The sequence below is a fragment of the Petromyzon marinus genome, chromosome 64, assembly GCF_048934315.1.
Source record: "Petromyzon marinus isolate PM22_M1 ecotype Great Lakes invasive population chromosome 64, UKy_Petmar_22M1.pri1.0, whole genome shotgun sequence".
Lineage (NCBI taxonomy): Eukaryota > Metazoa > Chordata > Hyperoartia > Petromyzontiformes > Petromyzontidae > Petromyzon > Petromyzon marinus.
In genome coordinates, this window is record NC_133730.1 from 6,170,184 (window position 1) to 6,183,556 (window position 13,373).

At 53.2% G+C, this 13,373-nt stretch overlaps 1 long non-coding RNA gene across 1 annotated transcript in view; it reads right to left on the reverse strand.

The window, feature by feature from the left end:
* Window positions 1–952: 952 nt before the first annotated feature.
* LOC142906413 (uncharacterized) overlaps window positions 953–13,373 on the reverse strand; it is a 16,237-nt gene continuing 3,816 nt past the window's right edge. Inside the window, exon 2 of the long non-coding RNA XR_012930228.1 lies at window positions 953–5,380. This is a non-coding gene — a long non-coding RNA (uncharacterized LOC142906413). The remainder of the gene's footprint in view (window positions 5,381–13,373) is intronic.

Sequence of the window (13,373 nt, forward strand, 5' to 3'; positions counted from 1 at the left end):
GAAGAACCCTCGCGTCATCACGTGATCTCACCCTCACCAACAAAGGAAGAACTCTCGCGTCATCACGTGATCTCACCCTCACCAACAAAGGAAGAACCCTCGCGTCATCACGTGATCTCACCCTCACTACCAAGGCAGAACCCTCACGTGGTCACGTGATCTCACCCTCACCAACAAAGGAAGAACCCTCGCGTCATCACGTGATCTCACACTCACTACAAAGGCAGAACCCTCACGTCATCACGTGGTCTCACCCTCACCACCAAGGCAAAACCCTCACGTCATCACGTGATCTCACCCTCACCACCAAGGCAGAACCCTCACGTCATCACGTGATCTCACCCTCACTACAAAAGCAGAACCCTCCCGTCATCACGTGATCTCACCCTCACCACCAAGGCAGAACCCTCACGTGGCCACGTGATCTCACCCTCACCAACAAAGGCAGAACCCTCCCGTCATCACGTGATCTCACCCTCACCACCAAGGCAGAACCCTCGCGTCATCACGTGATCTCACCCTCACCACCAAGGCAGAACCCTCGCGTCATCACGTGATCTCACCCTCACTACCAAGGCAGAACCCTCCCGTCATCACGTGATCTCACCCTCACCACCAAGGCAGAACCCTCACGTCATCACGTGATCTCCGTAACGCTGTTGTTGAGACATCGAAGTAAAAAGGACGTCGTGATGAACAAGGGATTGTAACCCTTTTAAAGTAACTAGGTCTGTGTCACCGCGGCCTTACAGATCGCACACGGATGGGGACCCACTGAATATATCACGTCGCGGTCTGATTCTCGCTGGCAGGTGTCAGACTTACTGAAACACACCCGTCCCTGGGCGTGCAAAAGGCGAGTAATCTATAACGGTGTAATAATTCACACGAAGTGCACATTGAGCATCTCTTATAATAACAATAAGTAAACTAGCACGATTCCTCGGTTCTGTTTATTTATTTATTATTATTGCGACTGCCAATCCACTGCTGGATGAAGGCCACTTGGCAGTTGTGGAGGGGCATGGGGGTGGGGGGTGAAAGGGGGGGGGTGAAAGGGGTGGGGGTGAAAGAGATGGGGGGGTGAAAGGGGGGGGGGTGAAAAGGGGTGGGGGGGGTGAAAGGGGTGGGGGTGAAAAGGGGTGGGGGGTGAAAGGGGTGGGGGGTGAAAGGGGGTGGTGATAGGGGGGGTGAAAGGGGGTGGGGGTGTGAAAAGGGTGGAGGGGGGGGTGAAAGTGGGGGGTGTTTGACCATACTTCACCACAGGCTGGTCAGCGCGAGCAGAGTGTTGGCGATGATCGCATGCGGTGCAAGCGGTGCGCTAACCGCGGCGCCACCACTCCGGCCGACGAAAGTGCTTCAACATCATGAACCCAGGGACTGTATAATTTATACACATGTAAATAAGCGTTTAGATACACGGTTCGTAAGTTTTATATATATACTGTATATGTGTGTGTGTGTAAATTAATTAGCGCGTTTAGGATTGTAATATTGCAAGCGCACACTCGCATTGACAAACCTCTCTAAAGACAAAGTTCCCCCATATAGCCCTTGGCAGGCTGTACGGGCAAGTTCCGTTCGCGAAGGCCGGCACGGCTGGCTACATACGGTGCAAAAGAAGTTCAACATCCACACGCCACCAGTTATGATGTTTACTACACACACAGCACCGGGTACTCGTTTGAGGCCGAGTCGACGTAAGGGAGGCCCAGGACCGGTTCTGAGAATCGTCACCGGTGTTGGCCGTGAGTGGGAATCGAACTCGGGTGGGCGGGTTTGTGGCGCTAACTGCTGCGCCACCGCTCCCTCCTTGACCTCGTCTCTCACACACTCGCACAAGATCATCGCTGCTAAACGATCACGAAATAGTGTTGTGTGTTGCTGATAACGTTTAAAGTATCGCTAAAAAAACTAAGTAAGGATGGCAAAATTACCTAGGGAGGGATTGCCTCGCTATCACGGGAACGCATTTCGTCTAGACAAATATTGAGGATAATTATTGCAGATTCACTCCACTCTAGATTCTACAGATTCACTCTAGATTCTACAGATTCACTCTAGATTCTACAGATTTCACTCTAGATTCTACAGATTCACTCCACTCTAGAGTCTACAGATTCACTCCACTCTAGATTCTACAGATTCACTCCACTCTAGATTCCACAGATTCACTCCACTCTAGATTCTACAGATTCACTCCTCTCTAGATTCTACAGATTCACTCCACTGCAGATTCTACAGATTCACTCTAGATTCTACAGATTCACTCCACTCTAGAGTCTACAGATTCACTCCACTCTAGAGTCTACAGATTCACTCCACTCTAGATTCTACGGATTCACTCTAGATTCTACAGATTCACTCCACTCTAGATTCTACAGATTCACTCCACTCTAGATTCTACAGGTTCACTCTAGATTCTACAGATTCACTCCACTCTAGATTCTACAGATTCACTCCACTCTAGATTCTACAGATTCACTCTTCTAGATTCTACAGATTCACTCCACTCTAGATTCTACAGATTCACTCCACTCTAGATTCTACAGATGCACTCCACTCTAGATTCTACAGATTCACTCCACTCTAGATTCTACAGATTCACTCCACTCTAGATTCTACAGATTCACTCCACTCTAGATTCTACAGATTCACTCTTCTAGATTCTACAGATTCACTCCACTCTAGATTCTACAGATTCACTCCACTCTAGATTCTACAGATTCACTCCACTCTAGATTCTACAGATTCACTCCACTCTAGAGTCTACAGATTCACTCCACTCTAGATTCTACAGATTCACTCCACTCTAGATTCTACAGATTCACTCCACTCTAGATTCTACAGATTCACTCCACTGCAGATTCTACAGATTCACTCCACTCTAGATTCTACAGATTCACTCCACTCTAGATTCTACAGATTCACTCTGGATTCTACAGATTCACTCCACTGTAGATTCTACAGATTCACTCTAGATTCTACAGATTCACTCTACTCTAGATTCTACAGATTCACTCCACTCTAGATTCTACAGAATCACTCTAGATTCTACAGATTCACTCCACTGTAGATTCTACAGATTCACTCTAGATTCTACAGATTCACTCTACTCTAGATTCTACAGATTCACTCCACTCTAGATTCTACAGAATCACTCTAGATTCTACAGATTCACTCCACTGTAGATTCTACAGATTCACTCCACTGTAGATTCCACAAAGATAAAGATCCCCCGTGTAGCATTACCAGGCTCTTGAGGTTCAGATAATCATCACCTGGTGTTCGCTGGAATCGAACTCGCTGGGTTTCGTAGCGCCGCAGCGCTAACCGCTGCACCACCGCTCCCCACTCACACATTCGCCATGAAGTGACGGTGACGTCACCACGGCGCCCGTGCCAGGCAAGGTGCACTTTGAGGCTATCGCGTGAAGCGTCGAAGGCTCGCTCGCCGACAGGAGGAGGTCTCGGGACCGACCCAGCAGGTGCCATGGGTTGGCTGACTGAGATGACCGGTAGATGCACCACCAACTGTACCCCCACTACTGTGCCAGGCTAGGTGCAGGAGGTCTCGCGACAGACCCAGCAGGTGCCATGGGTTGGCTGACTGAGATGACCGCTAGATGCACCACCAGCTGTACCCCACTACTGTGCCAGGCTATGTGCAGGAGGTCTCGCGACAGACCCAGCAGGTGCCATGGGTTGGCTGACTGAGATGACCGCTAGATGCACCACCAGCTGTACCCCAATACTGTGCCAGGCTAGGTGCAGGAGGTCTCGCGACAGACCCAGCAGGTGCCATGGGTTGGCTGACTGAGATGACCGCTAGATGCACCACCAGCTGTACCCCACTACTGTGCCAGGCTAGGTGCAGGAGGTCTCGCGACAGACCCAGCAGGTGCCATGGGTTGGCTGACTGAGATGACCGCTAGATGCACCACCAGCTGTACCCCCACTACTGTGCCAGGCTAGGTGCATGAGGTCTCGGGACAGACCCAGTAGGTGCCATGGGTTGGCTGACTGCGATGACCGGTAGATGCACCACCAGCTGTACCCCCACTACTGTGCCAGGCTAGGTGCAGGAGGTCTCGCGACAGACCCAGCAGGTGCCATGGGTTGGCTGACTGAGATGACCGCTAGATGCACCACCAGCTGTACCCCCACTACTGTGCCAGGCTAGGTGCAGGAGGTCTCGCGACAGACCCAGCGGGTGCCATGGGTTGGCTGACTGAGATGACCGCTAGATGCACCACCAGCTGTACCCCCCCTACTGTGCCAGGCTAGGTGCAGGAGGTCTCGCGACAGACCCAGCAGGTGCCATGGGTTGGCTGACTGAGATGACCGGTAGATGCACCACCAGCTGTACCCCCCCTACTGTGCCAGGCTAGGTGCAGGAGGTCTCGCGACAGACCCAGCAAGTGCCATGGGTTGGCTGACTGAGATGACCGCTAGATGCACCACCAGCTGTACCCCCCTACTGTGCCAGGCTAGGTGCAGGAGCTCTCGGGACAGACCCAGCAGGTGCCATGGGTTGGCTGACTGAGATGACCGCTAGATGCACCACCAGCTGTACCCCCCCTACTGTGCCAGGCTAGGTGCAGGAGGTCTCGGGACAGACCCAGCAGGTGCCATGGGTTGGCTGACTGAGATGACCGGTAGATGACCGGTAGATGCACCACCAGCTGTACCCCCCTACTGTGCCAGGCTAGGTGCAGGAGGTCTCGGGACAGACCCAGCAGGTGCCATAGGTTGGCTGACTGAGATGACCGGTAGATGACCGGTAGATGCACCACCAGCTGTACCCCCACTACTGTGCCAATTAGCAGCATTTTAGCCGCTCGGCGCTCCACTCGTTGTTGTTACCACCACCACCATCATCATCACCACCTCCAGCAATAATAAAACTCCCGCAACTTAAAACTTCATGATTCCGACAAATAGCCGCATACGTTCGTTCATTCACCGCTTTTGTTCTTTTAAAAAAAGTTAACTTTGTTTAATGTTCTTCTGCTACTCGAAGGCGAAACCCCTCCAATGTATATTTATATATCAATGCCGCCTACCGAATCATTCGTAACGATGGCAAGCGGCGACAGCATTTTTCCTTTTGAAACGGCTGGAACAACAACAACAATAAACAAACAAACAACAACAACTCACAGCTGCCTGCTACTGCTTTATAGCAGCCAGTTGAACGACGCAGCTACGGTGACCATAGCGAGGGAGGTTGCGAGCAACGGGCGGATGTGGTGTTCCGGGGGTGCCGAATTGCCCTTCCGATTGTTGACGGTGTTGGGCTGGACTCCCGTGTCGCCGGCCCTCTGTTTGACCACTGCTGCCGAGGTGACGGCAGGAGGCTCCAGGCCACTGTTAGATCCTGGATGTTGGGTTGAGGTGGGGGGGGGTCGTGACACGGGGGAGGGGTGGGGGAGAGGGGTGAGGGGGCAGGGGGGGGTGGAATGGTGACACGGGGGGGGGTGGGGGGAGGGTGAGGGAGCAGGGGGGGGTGGAATGGTGACACAAGGGGGGTGGGGGGAGGGGTGAGGGGGCAGGGGGGGGGTGGAATGGTGACACGGGGGGACGGTGAGGGAGCAGGGGGGGGTGGAATGGTGACACAAGGGGGGTGGGGGGAGGGGTGGGGGGGGCAGAGGGGTGGAGGGGGGGGTTGAGACGACGTGGTTGCTGCGAGCGGTAAGTTTCACGGCAAATAATTCAGAGAGCGAGAAAATTATTCGGAGAGAATGATTCAGCCCGTGTCGTGCCCGTTGAGCCCCCTCTATGCAGCCAAACAGAAGCTGCTTAGGCATGCGGTGGCTGGGCATGCGGGCTCCGTGACCCAGCCAACGCAGCCTCGCCTGCCAGAGGAGCTCACCGATGGGAATGTGTCTAGATCTATCAAGAATTTGTGAGCTCCTCACACAATCCAGCCTGGTTAAACCCAGGACGGATCGTCGGCATGCCAGCCTGAATATTTATAACCAGCGCAGCTGTTGCATTAGAGGGATCCACGTTTCATAAGCATGACTGTGGCCGAGAAGACCCGAAGCTTCGTATGGAGCAACAGACCAGGTAGATTCCACACAGCATTAAACAACCGATGAAAAGCCAATGCCACCTGACTGATGTGGAGTGAGACCTCTGCTGTCAAACCGGAGCTGGTCATAAGCGCACTGCCCAGTTATGTGAAACTCTCCACTCTCTCCACAACTGCTCCATCACCAATGGGGAGCTGAGGGATTGAGTGAGCAGCAATCACCAAACCAAGAGGAAGCCATCCTTCAACCGCACCCGGGCATCGATCAGCCTCCCATTATTTCTGTACCAGATGGAATTTCCTCCTGTATAGCCATGGAAAGCTTCTCAAACTATGTGGTCAAAGATGATGTTAAATAATGTGGGAGCCAGAGAACATCCCTGTCGCACCCCAAGGTGAACAGGGAATGCCTCTGACTCCAGGTCACGTAGCTTTACCCGTGCCTGCCCACCGTCATCAAGGCCCTTGATGATTGTGAGCAGAGTAAGGGACCCCGAGAGAACTACCCACAGCCCTGGCTTGTTTATGATATCATAGGCCTTGACCAGGTCAAGAAAAGCAGATATGTAGGTCCTGTTGGATATCTCTACACCTCTGCTGTAGCAGACGTACAGAGAAAATGGCATCCGTGCAAGACTGCCCTGGTCTGAAACCACATTGGGGCTCTGCAAGCCTCTCCTCCGCGTGCCTGGCAAGGCCATGTTGAATAATCCTTTCCAGGACCTTTCCCGGCACACTGAGAAGATAAATGTCCCTGTAGTTGCTATAATCTGTGCAGTTCCCCTTCTTAAAGAGCACCAGGGCATCCTTCAAATCCTACAGAACCTATCCTGTGTTCCAAACAGATGTGATGTCATGTAGGGAAGTCTGCACACGGATTCCACCCTCTCACAGCATTTCACTTGGAAGATCATCTCTGCCCGGTGCTTTTCCTGGTCTCAAGACTCCGGATCTCCCCTCGTACTTTCTCCACAGATGGCACCTCAGCCAACCGCTTAGAAGGAGTCGCTACTTCTGCCAATGTTTGTTGTACCGCAGCCCTAGCAGGGTCGTCACCACCTCGCCCCATGACGTTGTCTGGGCTGAGCTAATTCCCCTCCCCCAAGACCTAACAGAAATGCACTGCAAACCTACATACCTGTTCCTGGGGGTCGGAGATCGGATGACGGTTCTTTTCCTTAACGGTGGTGGTAGGTGAGGCGCTGCAAAGTTACTTTTTCGATGGAATCAAATAGTGATTTGTGATTGTGGGCTACTGAGGCAGAGTCCATCTCCTCAGCAAACCCGCACCCACCACTCATCCTTGCAGCGCTGCACGGCTCTCCGAATCTCTGAGCAAAGGCTGCGGTGACCCTCCTCATTCTCCCATGTTGGATGTTGCAGACGACGGGAGTGGGCCTGTCATTTTCTCTCAACCAGCCGGAACACCTGCTCCTTCAGCCGGGGTTTCTTGGGAGGTCTGCACCGTGTATCCAATGTAGCTATTGCAGCTGCATGAGCCACAGTCCTGAACCTCATCCATTTCCTCTCAGCATCCGAAGGAGGGGGGGGGGGACGTTGCCAACCCCAGCTGCAAGCGATATTGAAATTCCTGCTTGCAACTATCCTCAGCTAGGCTGAGACCAGGCTACTGAGGGTTTGCATGGGGTCTTGGATGGACACCCTCCACCGGAGTGGAGGAATGGCAGGCGCATCTTACAGATGACAAGTCGATGGTCAGAGGGCAGATCAGCTCCACGGTAGGTCCTGGTGTCAAGGACATGGGCCCGCATCAACTGTTCCATCACTATGTAGTCCAGCAGATGTTCTTGCTTAGACCTGGCATGCATCCATCATGTGGTGTGGATGAGCCGATGCTACAACAGCGTGTTGGTAATTACAAACCCATGGGCTGCACAGAAGTCGGGCAGCCTCCTACCATTAGTATTGAGCTCATCTGGCCCATGCCTTCCGATCACTCCAACCCAGGTGTCATGACCCACTCAGGCATTAAAGTCACTCAACAGGATGACTCTATCCCGAGGGGCTACTTTAACTAGCACCTGGGACAGGAGGCTATAGAAGGCTCATTTGCCTTTCCTGCATCCCTCCACTGATGTTCATCTTCGGTGGGGGCGTAAGCAACCACCACCATTCCTCTACTCCCGTTGATGGGGAGGCGAGCCCACAAGAGCCTGGGGCTTACAGCTTCCCACACCTCACCGACACGCTCCCACGCCCCCTTCATTCTTTTGTTCAGAAGAAGAGCCACTCCCTGTTGTCTGGCAGTATCCTGCCCCGAGTAGAGGACTGTCCATCATGCATAGTGACTGGAGCCAGAACCAGTCGACCGGACCTCCTGAATACCGCAGAGATCCCAGCGGTACCGGTCCAGCTCCCGACAGAGGAGTGGCAGCCTCTCCTCCGCAGCGAGCGTCCCTAACATTCCACGCAGCCCATCGCAGTGTTTTTTTGCCGTTTCTGGAGGAATCTCGAGGGTGCGAATTCAGTCTCCTGGCATCGCCTGTCCCCGTGGGGCCTCCGGTAAAAGCTTAGATTGATTTTTTCCCCCACGTGCTTTAGTGAGAGGTTAGCAGCCCCTCGCACCCGTCCAGAGCCCCTTTGGCCGCTGTGGTGGCGACAAACGCCATGAGCGGGAATGGCCAATTGAAATCATCCTTCCCCACAATGACTCTGCTCACCACAGAGTTATCGTCCGGCACCAAAGAGGAGGTAGGTGGGTTGTTTTGACGGACGCTTACGCGTACACACACATACACAAGTACGTACACACGTACACACACACGTACACACACACGTACACACACATACACGTACACACACATACACGTATACACGCACACACACACGTATACACGCATACACACACACGTACACACACACGTACACACACACACGTACACACACGTACACACACACACGTACACAGACGTACACACACACACGTACACACACATACACGTATACACGCACACACACACGTATACACGCATACACACACACGTACACACACACGTACACACACACACGTACACACACGTACACACACACACGTACACAGACGTACACACACACACGTACACACACATACACGTATACACGCACACACACACGTATACACGCACACACACACGTATACACGCACACACACACGTATACACGCATACACACACACACGTACACACACACACGTACACACACGTACACACACGTACACACACACACGTACACATACACACACACGTACACACACACACGTACACATACACACGTACACATACACACACACGTACACACACACACGTACACATACACGTACACACACACACGTACACATACGCACACACGTACACACATACACACACATACACACACACACGTACACACACGTACACACACACACGTACACACACACGTACACACACACGTACACACGTACACACACATACATATACACACACACACATATACACACACACACATATACACACACACACATATACACACACACACATACACACACATACACACACATACACATACACACACATACAAGACAAAGATAAAGACAAAGATCCCCCATATAGCCTTAACAGACTGTAGGGGCAAGTGCTGTTAACGAGCACCTATGAAGGCCGGAACGGTACACGAGGGGGTGGGTGGCCAGCACCACGCCCGACCGCCTTTGTCTCCCTAGTGGCAATGTTTACACACCGCACCAGGTACTCATTTGAGGCTGAGTCGACCTAGGGGAGGCCCGGGACCGGTTCCGATAATCGTCACTGGTGTTGGCCGTGAGCAGGAATCGAACCCGGGTCGCCAGGTTCATAGCGCAGCGCGCTAACCGCTACACTACCGCTCCCCACAAACAAAGATCCCCCATATAGCCTTAACAGACTGTAGGGGCAAGTGCTGTTAGCGAGCACCTATGAAGGCCGGAACGGTACACGAGGGGGTGGGTGGCCAGCACCACGCCCGACCGCCTTTGTCTCCCTAGTGACGATGTTTACACATCGCACCAGGTACTCATTTGAGGCTGAGTCGACCTAGGGGAGGCCCGGGACCGGTTCAGATAATCGTCACTGGTGTTGGCCGTGAGCGGGAATCGAACCCGGGTCGCCAGGTTCATAGCGCAGCGCGCTACCCGCTACACTATCGCTCCCCACACACACACACATACACACACACATACACACACACATACACACACACATACACACACATACACACACACATACACACACATACACACACACACATACACACACATACACACACACATACACACACACATACATACACACACATACACACACATACATACACACATACACACACATACACACACATACATACACACATACACACACATACACACACACACATACACACAACAACAACAACAACAACAACCGCCATTCGCCACTAAGTGGCGGTGACGTCACCACGACGCTTGTGCCAGGCTATGTGCACCCTGAGGCCACGTGAAGTGTCGAACGCCCGCTGGCAGGAGGTCACGGGGCAGACCCAGGTGCCACGGGTCGACTGACTGAGATGACTGGCTGATGCACCACCTGTGCCCCCTAATGTGCCAACCTGCTGTGCTTTAGCCACCCGGCGCTCCGCTCGCTGTTGTGAGCGTCGCTCCTCCGCCCTCTGTTGTTGTTGGAGGGCGACTGCCTCCAACTGCCCAGTAGCATCCTTCACGAGCCTCCTCCACAGTGGCCGATCTTGACACCGCTGGTACCAGTCATCGGCAAGTCCACTCAGCTTCACGTCCTCCTGTACCACATCACTCCATCTCTTCTCTAGCCCGTGCCGCGCCCACTTAGCCCCCTCAATCCGGCCAAACAAAAGCTGTTTCGGCATGCGGTGGCTGGGCATGCGGGCTACATGACCCAGCCATCGAAGCCTTGCCTGCCGGAGGAGCTCACCGATGGGACCCTGCCCAGATCTTTCAAGGATTTGTGAGCTCCTCACACAATCCAGTCTGGTTAAACCCAGGATGGATCGTAGGCAGGCCAGCCTAAATGTTTCTAACCGGCGAAGATGTTCCATTAGGGGGGTCCACGTTTCGCAAGCGTAGAGAAGGGAGGGAATGACCGTGGCCGAGAAGACCTGAAGCTTAGTGCGGAGCGACAGACCAGGTAGCTTCCACACAGCGTTACGCAACCAATGAAAAGATATTGCCGCTCGACTGATTCGGAGTGAGACCTCTGCTGTTAAACTGGAGCCAGTCATAAGCACACTGCCCAGGTATGGGAAACTCTCCACTCTCTCCACAACTGCCCCATCACCGATTGGGAGTTGTGGGGGTGGAGTGTCCGATGGTACAAAATACCCAGGCAGGTGCTTAGTTTTGGTGGGGCTGATGGTAAGGCCCCACCTCTTAGTGGCAAGCTCCAGTCTCAGCAGCAGCATCTCCAACTCCTCCTCTCACTGAGCAGCTATTACCAAATCATCAGCATACATAACGTGGTTGAGCAATAGGGAGCCATCCCTAGACCGCACCCGGGCATCGATCAGCCTCCCATTATATCTGTACCATATGGAGATTCCCCCGGTACAGCTATTGAAGGCTTCACGAACTACGTGGTCGAAATAGATGTTAAATAATGTGGGAGCCAGAGGACATCCCTGTCGCACCCCAAGGTGTACAGGGAATGGCTCTGACTCCCGGCCACGTAGTTTTACCCGGGCCCGCTCACCATCATGAAGGTCCTTAATGATCGTGAGCAGAGGGTCAGGGACTCCAAAAGCACGAAGAACGACCCAGAGCCCAGGCCTACTGATGGTATCATAGGCCTTGACCAGGTCAATAAAGCAGAGATGTAGGTCTTGTTGGAATTCCCTACAGCTCTGCTGTAACAGACGGACAGAAAATATGGCATCTGTGCAGGACCGCCCTTTCCTGAAACCGCATTGGGGCTCCGCAAGCCTCTCCTCAGCGTGCCTGGCAAGACGATGCTGAATAATCCTTGCCAGGACCTTTCCCGGCACACTGAGGAGTGAGATGCCCCTGTAGTTGTTACAGTCTGTGCGGTCCCCCTTCTTAAAAAGGGGGACCACCAGGGCATCCTTCCAATCCTGCGGAACCCGTCCAGTGGTCCAGACTGTTGTTATGATGTCATATAGGGCAGTCTGTGCACAAACGCCACCCTCCCTCAGCATTTCGCTTGGGAGATCATCTCTGCCCGCTGCCTTTCCTGGTCTCAGACTCTGGATCGCCTTCAATACTTCCTCAGCAGATGGCACCTCAGCCAGCCACTCACAGGGGGTGACTTCTTCCAATATTTGAGGCACCGCAGCCTCAGCAGGGTCATCCTCACTTTGTGCCACGATGTTTTCCTGGCTGAGGGATTTTCCCTCCCCCAGGACCCCACAGAAATGCTCAGCAAATCTGCGAACCTGTTCCTGGGGGTCGGAGATTGGATCACCGTTTTTTTCCCCTAATGATGGTAATAGGTGTGGCGCTGCAGGTTACTTTTTTGATGGAGTTAAATAGAGATTTGTGATCACGGGCCACTGAGGCAGACTCCATCTCCTCAGCAACCCGCGACCACCACCCATCCTTGCAGCGCCTCACGGCTCTCCGAACCTCCGAGCGAAGGCTGCGGTAAGCCTCCTCATTCTCTGACGTGGGATTCTGTAGCCGATGACAATGGGCCTGTCGCTTTTTCTCAACCATCCTGAACACCTCCTCTGTCAGCCAGGGTCTCTGGGGAGGTCTGGACTGCGTACCCAAAGCAGCCATTGCAGCTGCATGAGTCACAGTCCTAAACCTCGCCCATTTACCCTCGACATCAGGAGTCAGGGACGATGCCAATCCCAGCCGCAAGCGATGATGAAATTCTCGCTTGCAACTTTCATCAGATAACTGAGACCAGGCCACTTTATGTTGGAATGGGGTCCTGGGTGTACACCCACCACCGGAGTGGAAGAATGGCAGGCGCATCTTACAGATGACTAGTCGATGGTCAGAGGGCAGATCAGCTCCACGGTAGATCCTGGTGTCAAGGACATGGGCTCGCATTCGCTGGTCCGTCACTATGTAGTCCAGCGGATGTTCTTGCTTGGACCCGGCATGCATCCATGATGTTGTGTGGATGCACGGATGCCGGAACAGCGTGTTGGTAATTACAAGCCCATGGGCTGCACAAAAATCTAGCAGCCTCCTACCGTTGTTATTGAGCTGATCTGGCCCATGCCCTCCAATCACTCCAGACCAGGTGCCAGTATCATGACCAACTCGGGCATTGAAGTCACCCAACATGATGACTATCCCGAGGGGCCACTTTAGCCAGCACCTGTGACAGAAGGTCATAGAAGGCATCTG